At 46.4% G+C, this 12,548-nt stretch overlaps 1 protein-coding gene across 2 annotated transcripts in view; it reads right to left on the bottom strand.

Annotated features, from left to right (window-relative positions):
* PPP2R3A (protein phosphatase 2 regulatory subunit B''alpha) overlaps positions 1–9,570 on the bottom strand; it is a 50,993-nt gene extending 41,423 nt beyond the window's left edge. For both annotated transcript variants that reach the window (XR_002437958.1, XM_021394532.1), the window contains exon 1: positions 9,458–9,570. The gene's annotated coding sequence lies outside the window, so the exon portion shown is untranslated. The remainder of the gene's footprint in view (positions 1–9,457) is intronic.

The following is a 12,548-nucleotide window of genomic DNA, read 5'->3' as shown; positions in this document are numbered from 1 at the left end:
TGTTGTACCCGGGCCAGCTTCACAGCGCGCTTCTGTGCCTGCCCCATACTGCTCCTCTCTACACCCACTGGCATTGCCCCAAAGCCCCACAGGCACAGGAGAGCCTTCCAAAGGGATGATGAGAGGTATGGGGTGTGCCCCAGCCACAGCAGTGAGTCAGGGGATAAAGGGCGTAAACAGAACCGTTTTTAAACCCTGGGGTCCTTACACCATCAAGTAGAAGCCTAGGTAATAAGACTCCACACCCTCCAGTCACTGACTCTCAGGCTTCACAATCAGGTGCGCTTAATGCTTCGCTGAATCAGAGCCACAGTTTAAAAAAAACTACTATTGGCTCACCAATGTGTTCATCTTATAAGACTTAGTGGGCTTTGTTCAGACAGGAAAACCCACGCTTCCATGACTCCAAGAAGTCTAATGATCTCTGGACTCAAGAGCCTTCTAACACTTTCAGAGGAAGAAAGTCTATCTGCTGCTTGCTCTTTTTTTTGAGTCTCCATCAACTACAAACAAACTTCCCAGCATTTCCTGACAGATAAGTTATATGACATTTAGAGAAAGTAGAGGCCATCAGGAGAGCAGATTAGAAAAGTTAATATTGCTTCCAAAAAAACATGAGACTTGCTCAGAGCTCCTTCCTCCCTCTTCTGTGAGGCACAGCAAGGAGACTGCTCTTCACAACTGCTCCAATCCTCTCTTCCCTCCTACTTTTCTAATTAACAATCTTTTCCACCAAAGAAGATTGTCTGAGTTATACCTAATTTGGGAAACAATTGCATCTTGATGAAGTTATTCCCTAATTAGAGAAATAGCACGTTAAATCTTACTGACTCCTCTACTGCTCCAAGGGGTTCTTTCCCCTTATATATGTACTCCTTCCATTGGGATTAAGTCAGTTTCTCCAACTCTTTAAGCTATATTCAAACAACGAAACTTCACATCATTAAGATTATTCTGCAAGGAGTTTGTCAGATGAGGCCTTGCAGATTCTCAGCCTAAACTGGTGCTTCTTCAGTTCAACTTTGTTTTTCCAGCCATGCCCAACATTTGAAGCAGCTCTTCCTACCACCTCCACTTCCCAAATAATTTTAAGTGCTTAAGCCCTAAGCCACTCCTCAGCCATACTGCAAGCCATCAGCCCCTTAGAAGAAGGATGCCCTTCAGCCATGCCTGCTGCATTCTCTAACCTTCTCCCAGTTTGGCTGTATTTCTCTAGTACTATCACATCCAGGAATCAACACAAACAAGACACAAACGTGTCATGGCTGTCACAAGATGACCTCCTCCTTTGTGCTCAGATGTCTTCAGCACCTTTTGCTGTTGTGTCAGGGAAAAAAATAATCAAAGAATGAATATTAAAAACCTCATGGCCTCTTTTCAACCAGTTTAATGTCTTCTCAGTGATTATTACTTGCCTTATTTTCACTATCTGCAGAAACGTGCTACGGTATTTCAAGGCGCTGGAGCACTTGCCTCCAGCTATACACGACCAAGACCAGGAACTGCCTAGGCAGCACAAATGCATACTCACACAGGGTACACACTGCATTTCTCACTCCTCCACTGGCTTTACTTGACCAGGATTAGCATGTGCTCAGCTCACAGCTTCATTTTACAATGAACCACCAAACACGATCCAGCATGTAAACCCAGTTAAGACAAAAATCTAAGAAAGCGTCCTCCTGGTACCAGATCTGGGAATCTGGTCTCAAACTGAGCTTGAATGGGCTTTTGTTGAGACTTTCAGCTGATGACTCAAATCTACTATTTATGAACAGCAACAATGGAAAGACTGAGTGCATTAAGAAACATTCATATTTCCATCTTTTCGGCCTCCCATTTCATTCCAGTTGTGCCTCTAAACAGTCCCCAGTTCAGATATGCTGGAGATAGATTCAGTAATTAGGACTGCTGCCATGAAACCAACTCCAACCCTAAGGATACAGGGTTGGTTTCACAATACAAACTATGAATGAATAGGGTTTCTTCTGTGACTGCAGAATAATGCTTTATGTCTTTCCTGTCTGCAAGAAGACATGAATCACTTTCCAAGGGAAAAAATTATTGCAGATACTAATAATATAAAAGGTTCCTCTACAACACAAGAAATTCTATTCATGTAAAGATTATGCTCAAGTTAAGTAACTGAACAACGACAATCTGTGAGCTAGGGGTCTGTCAGCCAGCAACTTGGCTTACGTGCAAATTGAGTCCAGAAAGCTAAGGAACAGGCCTTTGCTGCCTCTGGAAGCTTCAATGTAAGCAAAGCTTTTCCTTCATTTCTCTCACCAGGCCTAACAACAACATTAACAGTAAACCTAACAGGAAACCAGCCCTTTCTGCACCCATACACAGTAAGGGCATCATTAGGCAAGCATGCTTGCTTCTAGCAGAAGAGATGGTAAGGTAAGTTCTCCAGCTTGGCTACTTCTGTAAAAACACCAGAGGAAAAAAAAAATTTTTTTTTAAAATCAATAGTTCTGCTATTTGACAAGTTATCAATATGGTTACAGAAGCACCATCCCAGCTATGTAATCAGGCCCCAGGTCCTACCTCTTAGAGGAGCTAGTTGTGCCAAAAAGCAGCTTAGCTGCATCCTCTCGAATTTTGTTCAGATTTTACTGAACAGAGCAGATTTAGCAGCAAATTATATTGATTATAGAAAACAAAAGCTGGCAAATAAAGTGATGTTTTCTTGAAAAGCACAACTTTCAGGCAGCCTTTGATACTTTGGTAAATAAAAGGAAAAAGAATTCACTTACTCCTGTAAGTTCTACAGTTCCAAAACCTATTACAGAATGGTACTGGACCTTGGGATTTATCATTATGCTTCTTCATATCTGGCTCAAGTCATAATATTGTCAACTGAGATTAAAAAGCACACATGCAAATGCAGACTCAGAGGATGAAGATCAGAATAGAAGAGGTGACTCAGTTGTTTAAGAGTTGTTGTGCAGCATCAGAAGGAGCTGACACAGAGCCATGCTCCACAGAAGCCAAAGAATCTCAGATGACACAGCCAAGCGGCCGCAGCTCCAAAGGCCTCATCCGCCACTGCCAGTCGGCAAGGCTCAGGTGGCAACTGGGGATTTTATAAAGCATTCTGCAGTCACTGGAAAAGTCTTAGAAAATCTGGTATTAAAAACATCGGGTGTTCCACCTGCGATGGAACCGCATCAGAAGTAGCTATGGCAAGATTATTATTATCATTTTCTGCAACAGATCAACTGCTGAATTGAGCAGAAATGCTGCAACGAACCATTCACATATGCTATTATACAGTATTAATGCAAGAGGACTTTTTTTTGTTTATACAACTGAGATAGCACAGCTGGCAGTTCCTAACTCTTCAGTCCTCATAACCCACAGGAATTTGACACACGTGCAAACAATTCAATTACAATAAAAAATGTACCTGTAAAATTATAGGATCAGAGGTGCGCACACCACTTAAACTGGCAAGGTTCGAGAAACTGCAACAGACTGCAATGGCTACAAAACCTGACTTCACTCATAACCCCAGTCAGAGGATCTGCCGTAGCCAAACAAACCCCTCTTCGAATCACAGCATATTCCTTACTATGCTCATTTTGAGTTCTTCCGTACTTAATTACATTGACTATAGAAAAGAGATCATTCTTTCCAATGTGAGTATGTTTAACACCAGGCTCCAGCAAACAGGCATCATGCTCTCCGAAGACAGCCTAAAAATACCTTTCAGTGAGAGAGATTTCCTCACCTGCAAATACAGGCATGTTATAATCAAACAACCTCTTAGCCTTTTTCCAGAATTTGCAGACAGTTTGGAACACAGATGTCTTCCAAGTCAATGCTGCAGCCCTTTCCTGAACTTTGTCAGCATTCTCGCAAAGAAAATGAAGACGACACAGGATTCATCTCATTTAAGTTGCTACCTAAAAGTAAAGTGTATTTTTATGATGCAGGAAGCCAAACTGCACACAAGATCCAGAATGGATGAAAAATGCGCTCAGAAATGAATTTTTAAACTGCCTTTCAAAAACACCATCACTACACAGTACTTCCACCTTCCAAGATTCACGGAGTATTTTTCACTCAGACATTTGAGAAGGTCAGCTCTCTTGAGCACCTCGGTTAATTCATATCTTCTGTCCTTCCTCTTTCAAAAGGAAATGATACTATTGTCCTCTGTAAAACTCGTCAAGACCTACTCATGGAAAGTTCTAAACAAGAGGGAGATACTCGCTCTTATTAGAGACCAAAGATTTCACACAGCCTCAGAAGAAGGAGCAGCAGATTGGCAACAAGAGTGATCCAAAGGTTTTGAAAAGCTTTGAAGTGATGAGCGACCAGGCATGATAAAGCATTTCAGACTAAAAGAGAAGACCTGGAAAGACTATGATAGTCTAGAAAATCATGAATGGCACAGAAAGGATGAACAGGGTCTGAGTGCTCACCTTCTTTTCCAGTACAAGAACTAGATGTGATTAAGCAGTGCTCTAGGAACCAGGCTAAAAACAAGCACGCACACCCAGCAAACCTGCAAAGCTCCTATCAAAGCACATCACCAACACAGAAAGGTTCTGGGCAATCCAGGGGTTCTGTTTTAATACTTCCTCTGTCAAAAGTTACCACCAAATAGCACAAGAACCTTCTGCAACTTAATCATCTTTTATTTCTACTACTCTCATTTACAATTCTTAGCATATATTGCCTCTTCATTATTCAGCCTCTCCTCCAGATCATTTGCAACTGTTGAGCAACACAAGCCCAAAAACAGATCTCAGTGGGGTTGTGCCTGTGATTACTCTTCACTAGAAAATCTGACATTTCTTCCTACACTTTAACCAGGTATTAGTTAATGAAAAACTTACCCTCCTACTGCATGGCAGCGTATTTCCTTTAAGAAGAGTTAATAAAAACTTTGTGAGGCTCTCCAAAAATCCAGAAACAGCAGAATACTTGCTTGTTTGTCTCTCATGCTTTTTTGCTGAATAGCTTCCAACCCCTAATTTCACCAGCTCAAGTGAGACTTCTGCATTCTTGCCGTGAACCACAAAGGTCATAGCAATAGAAGGACTAATCGAGGCATGCCTCCAAGCAGCCATGACCTTGAGAATCACTGTCCGTGACAGGATGATAAACATTGCTTTACAGTTGATTCTATTTGGAGAAGTCAATTTTCACACCTGGAAATCTATTTCAGTAGCTTTATGCTTAAAAGACACCAAACACTTGCCTAAATACAACATGCCCCTGTTTACAGCAGCACAAAACAAACCCAACGCTCAAAAAGATTTGGGCTGGTATCAGTAACAACAGCCTACACTGCTCTTTTAAAATAAACTTGGCGCTAGTCCCTAAACTATTGTTCTAAGATACTGATTTGCAGCTATGAGCACAGTGTTACTCAGTGTGATTCCCTCAGGTAAGTCACAATGTTATCTAACACTGTAGAGCTGCTATACCCTTCGCAAACATCAGCACGCAGGGTCCCTGAACACAAGTATACCAAAACGATTGCTAAGAACCAATGTAGGGGCCTCGATTAGCTTTTTGTTACCAGAAGAGCAAGACAGTTACAGTTATCAAGGAAAATTTCACCCTTCTCAGCCTTTCAGAAATACCTTTCTACAACTTTCCTTTTGCAGAGATTTGGAACCAAAACTGACCAGACAGGAATGCATCCCACGAGACTGGTTTCCAGTTATACAGATGAGACAGTAGGAGGCTAAAAGCTCACACAATTTTTCTTTGCATAACAACCCAATAAGTTAAAATAATTTGCCAACTAATTACTGTTCCTCTGTCTGTTTAGAGCTATTAGTTAATCTCAGCTTATTTAGCATGCCCAAATATATTAACAGACATGCCAGAGCTTAGCAAGCCATCGGTAAAAAAAAAAAATCGTAGGAAGAATAAGCCCCACTTAGCTTCGTTATGCTGACAGAAAATAAGGTGACCGACCAGAAGACACTGGAAGTGGAAAAGATTTAAAAGCACATAATTAGCAAGGCTCGGGGCAGAGGTCAGAAAGCCAGCTTGATTAAGTAATGTGTCTCTTGGCTGTTTATATACATACATGGAAAAAATAACTTCATATTAGCAGGATGTATTTACTTTCCCTGGAAACAGTTAATTTAGTATCAACAATACCCAATGAATTTTCACAAATTAAAGTGATTTTATTGAAGTGTTAAGAAAACAAGGAAGAGTTGTGTCCAAGATGGCATTCCCTCAGTCACTGCTAATGAGGTCAGCATTTACAGGTTTCACAAAACCATCTTGGAAACTGACAAGTTTATCCCATAGTAGGCAAGCCACCTGCCAGTTATCTGCAAGCTAAAACAGATTTTTAATTTAATGAATTAACAACACTTTCCTTCATTACCCATATATTTGGGGATTATATACTTCTCACTGCTGCCCTGACTTCCTGTCTCATCGGCACCACACCACACTACTCACTTATTTCCTCAGGTGCTCAAGAGTTTTGGTAAAATTCTTTGCCTAAGATGAGAATCCATTTATCTGGAGTAGTCCTGGACCCCAGCCCGGCACCAGTTGCAGTACTGCACTCCTTCAACAGGTCAGCAGGGAGAAGAGCGAAAACACCAAGCTGAGAGAAACACTCCCATTCTGTGCTGCGTGCCCATCCTCTCCTCTAGGCATAATCACACCAGCAAAGAGTAAGCAGCCATTTCCACCAGTCATACCTTCCACAAGCCCATTCCTGCCAGCCTCCACTCATACTCGGAAGACAGCAGCTGTTGAAATGTAACAAATTAGGCCAAAAGGTACAGCATGTCACAGCATTCAAAATGTCTGGCACTGCTACAGCTTTTACTGCTTATGACTGGGGCAAGCCACACCAGAGGCACAGATCAGCATGATCAAAGCAACGAGTAAATGAAGGAAGCTTAACTTTTCTATCCCTTTCCCTCCATCAAGGAAAACAAGGGGTGTTGTAGCCAGACATCTCTGCAACACAGAGGCAGTCATTTCCCATGTCTTTACTAACCCAGGGCACTTTACAAAAGAAACAAGTTCTACCCATTTATCTCTGTGTATTTTAAAAGAAGCAGATTAAAACGATACACAGAAGAAAGATAAACACTAAGTGTAAAGAACCGCATTCTAATTTCAGTGAATAGCAATCAGAGCTCACATTCATGAATATAAATATCTATTAAAATGAACAGTCAGTTTTAATAAGCTTTCTTACGCCTGTGACCTCACGTATAGCTTACTATTTCCTATTTATACAGCATTCTACAATCAGGATGATTAATTTCTCTATCAGTATAGTATTTATATGTTTCTTAAATATTAAAATATTCCCCCAACTTCTCATGAATGAAGGACTGTCCTCTTCATTTTACCCAGCAAGAACTGTGGCAAAGAGTAGAGCACCTTTGTAGTGCCTAGCTAGAAATGCCAAAGGACTGATTTTTCAAGGCACATGATGCTACAGAACATCTCATACAATCAAAACACAACAAACTGCTCAGCTGTACCTGCCCATACCATTGTATCCACAAATCGCATCTGGGGAACCAAGCACGAGGGAGAACACAATAGCGTACTTGGTAGAAGAAGCTTGTTCTGTAACACACATGAAGCCAGTTCTGTGAGACAGCACTTAAATGCCTTAATTATGAGTAAGAAAGTCTCCTTCATACCACAATTTTACTTCACTGTCCAGTCTCTGCCAGAATTGGAAAGCAAGTTCTAACCTCTAATTTAGTCTTCAAAAAGGTGCAGTTCTGTGTAACAGGAGAAAACCTAGTTATATAGGGAAAAAATAGCATGCAGTCATTTAAGATGGTACTGGAAAGCACTTAAACAAAGGCAGTGAATTACAACTGTAGAGAATCTCCATAACTTTACCAAGATATTCCAAGTTCAGAGTGACTGAAGTCACATCTGTGTAATTCAAGGGAGTGGATGAGGAGGTTTGCAGGAAGAAGGGGAAAAGGTGCTTAGAGAAAAACATGGAAAAAAACAATTTGTAGTGTGCAGCATTATATCTACATCTCCGTGGCTACTGACAGTGAACATTAAGACCACAGGTCCCCGCTACTGCAATCTGAATTGCCCACATCACCATGCTCACCACCTGCACTGCAGGCTGCAGCTGAAGAGGACAGAACACGCGTTGCCAGGGCAGCTCAGCAGCTCTCAACACTTGCACATCTGTTGACTTTAACTTGAGGCACTCTGACCACAGCTACCTTTAACACCATACCTCTGTGCAAAGTATGAGAACAAAATAACACATGACAGTAGTTGCAAAGGTCTAGGTAATGGAAATTGGCCACGTGCCATCAGGGAACTTCAACTCTTCTCTGTTATTTTATACACAGTTAATTGTTGCTTCAACTTCTCAGAATCCAACAGGCATTAAACAAATAATTTTACACAACCAAGAATAGCCTAACAGTACTGTCAATCTCCTCCCAGTTTTCATGAGAATTACCTCCCTCTACCATAACTGGCAAGGGCAGACCTACCAGATTCACAAAAAATAATCACGAGGAGAGGGCTATTTTAAGTAGATGCCTGTAAAGTTTATTTCTTGAAGCGGACATCAGTTTGCTCATACACGACAAAGCCACGAGAATATCACCAATAAAAATGCCCCCAGACTCGCAGGCAGCACTGCACAGCAACAACGTAGGGACCCCCCAACTGCTTTCCCATGACCTCCCCTCGGTACCAGCTGCCTTTACAAGGAGAGCAGGCACAGACAGCACATCTCCCGGTGCTTCCTTCTTTAGTGTGAAGAACAGAGGTAATAAAATCAGTCCTGGACTTAACAATATTTACATAATGTGGGACCAGCACAGTCTGTGATGACCTTCAGGGACTTGCTCCAGTAGGAACACATCCTTCAGTAAATTATTCCATTATTCAATCACAACTTTACAAGTTTATACCCAGCTTAATCTCAGGTTTGTCTGCCAGGGAACCAGGCAGTCTTGCAGCCAAAGCCACTCCCTTTCTTGCTCAGAAATGATTTTCTCTGGTTTCATAAAAAACACTCAAAAAAAAAAAACCAAAAAAAAACACTCTTTTCATAACTGTCGGACCACGGATCTCAGCGGGATTCTGCTTCTCAGCGCTTCGTCCGAACTCTCCTGAGGCAACATACAGTGGTTTTCACAACTCACACCCGCGCGAGGTGAGCAGCGTTTCCTTCCCACCCCGCTCAGGACGCGCTACCTGTGAACTCCACCGAGCCCCGCTCCCCCAGGACCGCTCCGCCGGACCGCACCTCGAGGCGGACCAGCCCCGCCGCCCCCTCACGGCCCCGTCAGCTCCGGGACACCCCGCCCGGCGGCGGATTGCTTCTCTACAAGACATCGCGCCTCGCGGCCCGCCCGGCACCTGCCCCCGCTGCCGGATCCCGAGGGAGCGACCACCGCCCCAGCTGAGGGCGGGAAGCCCGGCCCCGCTCCGCTCGCCCCGCACCTACCCGCCGGGGCAGTGCCCCGTCCCATGCCGGCACCGCCGCTCCCGCCGCCGGGCGCGTACTGCTGCCCGGCTCGGCCCGGCCGGCCCCTTCCGCGCGGCGGGGGGCCCCGCCCCGGAGGCTCGGCGGGCGGGCGGGCGGGCGGGGGGCCCCGCAGGTCGAGGCCGGGCGGTGAGGAGCGGGAGGCGGCGGCGGAATGGCGCTGCCCGCGCTGAAGGGAGAGGAGAACGCCCCCAACCCCCCAAACACACACCCACCCCGCGCGTGCACGCGCCGCCCCCTCGCTTCCCGCCCTCCGCCCCTCCTCAGCTGCGCCTCCGCGCTCTGCCCCGCGCCCTTCACGCACGCCGAGCCCCCGCCGTCGGGTGTCGTTCCCGCGGCTGCTCGGGGTGGTTGTTCCGTGCGCTGGTTTCAGCCGCTGTGGCTCGAGGCCGTCGGTGCTCTCGCGCAAAACGGCGCGATGGGTGAAGGTACGAGAGAAGATGAAAGAGAGCCAAAGTGCGGCCGTACCAGACACGGTGCTGGGGCAGGAGGTGACCGAAGACGTCACAACAGCCCTGCGGAGAAGCCTGGAGGCTTTTAGGCCGATCTCATTGTATTTTTTTCCTCAGATAAGCTCTGAGTTCTCCTTGGGTTGCAGCAGCCCCATCCCTCTGTCCCCCACACATAGCACCCATGACCCATCTCAGTTACCTCTCAGTGGAACACCTCCAGCTGCTCCGTTACATTTCCCTCCTTCATACACCGTCACCTTCTCACCACTTCCCCGTGTACCTCTTTCAGACGCATCACCCCCCCCAAAAAAACCATCAGCGACAGATGCTGCCCTTGCTGTTCACTTCAGTGCTTTTTAAATGTGTTTTAGTACCTTCAGAAGTGCTACCGAGGTCTTGACAGGAAGTTCTCCAGGAGCTTGGCATTCCCAGATGTGAGAGGTGCAGCCCTGTGTCCCCTCAGCCTCATTCTTCCTCATCTCAGGACAGAAGAGCTGTACATCTATGGCTCTACATTACTGCTGCCAGATTAGGAAAAAAAGAACCAAACACTCCATTATCAGTACAGGCAGGAAACAGCCAAAAGGGCACATCAGGCTGGATATTTGGAAAAAAATATTTTCCGAAAGAACAGTGAGGCAATGGTACAGGTTGCCCAGGGAGGTGGTGGGGTCACTGTCCCTGGAGGTGTTCCAGAGCCATGCAGATGTGGCACTGAGGGACATGGCCGGTGGGAATGGGGGGGTGGGCTGAGGCTGGACTTGGGATCTTAGGGGTCTTTTCCAACCTTAACGATTCTGTGATTCCATACCTTTAACCCAACAACCATGGAGCTCAGTCTGTTTCTTGGGACTCTCCTCACAGCCCCTTCCCATCATCAGCGCAGGAGTTGTGTTCATTTGGTCACTGAGGAGCAGAGGGCCAGGCACAGAAATGAGGGGCTCACAGGGCACACTGAGGCACAGAGCTGATAACTGCAGAGCCTGATCTGTGACCCAACACATTAATCATGTGGTGGAGGAGAGCTGCACTTCAGTCGCATGTTTTTTAAAGTCTTGAAGGACAGAACATTACAATAACGAGTTGAGCACTAACTCACCACTGCTCACCCTGTACATACTAGTGTGTCTGCCTCCCTTTGTGGTCTGGCTGCTGTGGAAACTTCAGAGCAATTTTACTCAACACCCACAGCTAAGTTTGGCAAGTTAAGATGCATGACGAGTAGTGTACAAATACAAAAACGCTACAACATAAAAACATACAGACTCAGCTGTACAACAATTTACTGGCGATAAGTGGCACATGGAGGGTGAGAAATGAGCCAGAGACAACAAACCCAAGAGCTACAATGACAGCATCAGCTTGCCTCGCCTGGCTGGGGACTGAGTTGTGTAGGGAAAGGCAGGAAAAGGCGAGGCTGTCCCAAGAAAGGAAAGGCAAGGAGCTGGCTGGCTGGGGAAGTGGAGCGAGGAGGCATCTCCTGGCAGCCTCAGGAGGGCCCTGCAGATGGCACAACCCAGCTGAGGTGGCACTTTCTGGGGTGTCCATTGCCTGTACCCTCCCAGCACGTCTGGGACATGGCAATGCAAGGGGTTGCTGTCCCCCAGAGGGTTGCAAAGCCTTCCCCAGAGGGCTGAGTCCCAGCAGTCACTAGAGGAGCTGAGCACAGCTATGGACAGTTTGTTATTTCTGAGGACTCTGGGCATTGGAAGCCAGGAGAGCTTTTCCCTTCACTTCAGATGGGCTTGGACAAGAGCCCCAAAGAACACGTAGTAACCCAAGGTTGTAAAATTGTGGAACCCGTTAGAGAACACTCCTGTTTTCTTAGTAACCAAAGAGAGGCCACTGTATAATATTTGCTACTTCAGGGGAACAGAAATGTCTACTTGGTTTCATGATTACAGGGTAAGCTGCAGCCAGTTAATGCTTAACTGTGTTGCTGCAATTTTGTTCAATCCCTCAAGACTGTTAAAATAAAAAGAGGAAAAAGTAAGGAACGGTGTTATTACATGACGCAGAAATACCACCCGATGAGTCAGTTCACCACCCTGCAAAACGAGGAAATCGCTGCTCTGCAAAACGATGCCTAACAGTCTGTAGGGAACACGAAACAGCCGGCTGCTCGCCTCGCGCCGCTGAAGGCACCAAGCGCCTCTGTCCCTGCTTGCTGGGGAGCTACAAGAAACCAACACTGAACAAGCTAAAAATACGCTGGCCCTGCTCGGGGAGAGGGACGGGGCTGCAGAGCGACGTGCCCCGTGCAGACCCGCAGGCTCCTGGCACCAGCACCGAGCAGAAGCCCGCGCCGCTCCCTGTGCCCCGCCAGCCCGGCTGCAGCACCGCGCCGGGTGGGAGCTCCGTGCCGCGCGGTGGGAAAGCAGGGAGAGGTAGAGCGATGCCTGCAGCGCTGCCTCGAGCAGTGCGAACCTCCTGCTCGGCCACCTCATATCCCAGGACCGCGCGCAGTTTTGCTTTGTCGCGAAGAAAGCCGGCCTTTGCTAGCGCAGCAGCGCCCCGCGCAGCAGCGCCCCGCGCAGCAGCGCCCCGCGCAGCAGCGCCCCGCGCAGCAGCGCCCCGCGCAGCAGCGCCCCGCGCAGCAG

Source organism: Numida meleagris, chromosome 4, assembly GCF_002078875.1.
Source record: "Numida meleagris isolate 19003 breed g44 Domestic line chromosome 4, NumMel1.0, whole genome shotgun sequence".
NCBI classification, from domain to species: domain Eukaryota; kingdom Metazoa; phylum Chordata; class Aves; order Galliformes; family Numididae; genus Numida; species Numida meleagris.
The sequence above is the reverse complement of the archived record's forward strand: the minus strand, read 5'-3'. Positions and strand labels throughout refer to the sequence as shown.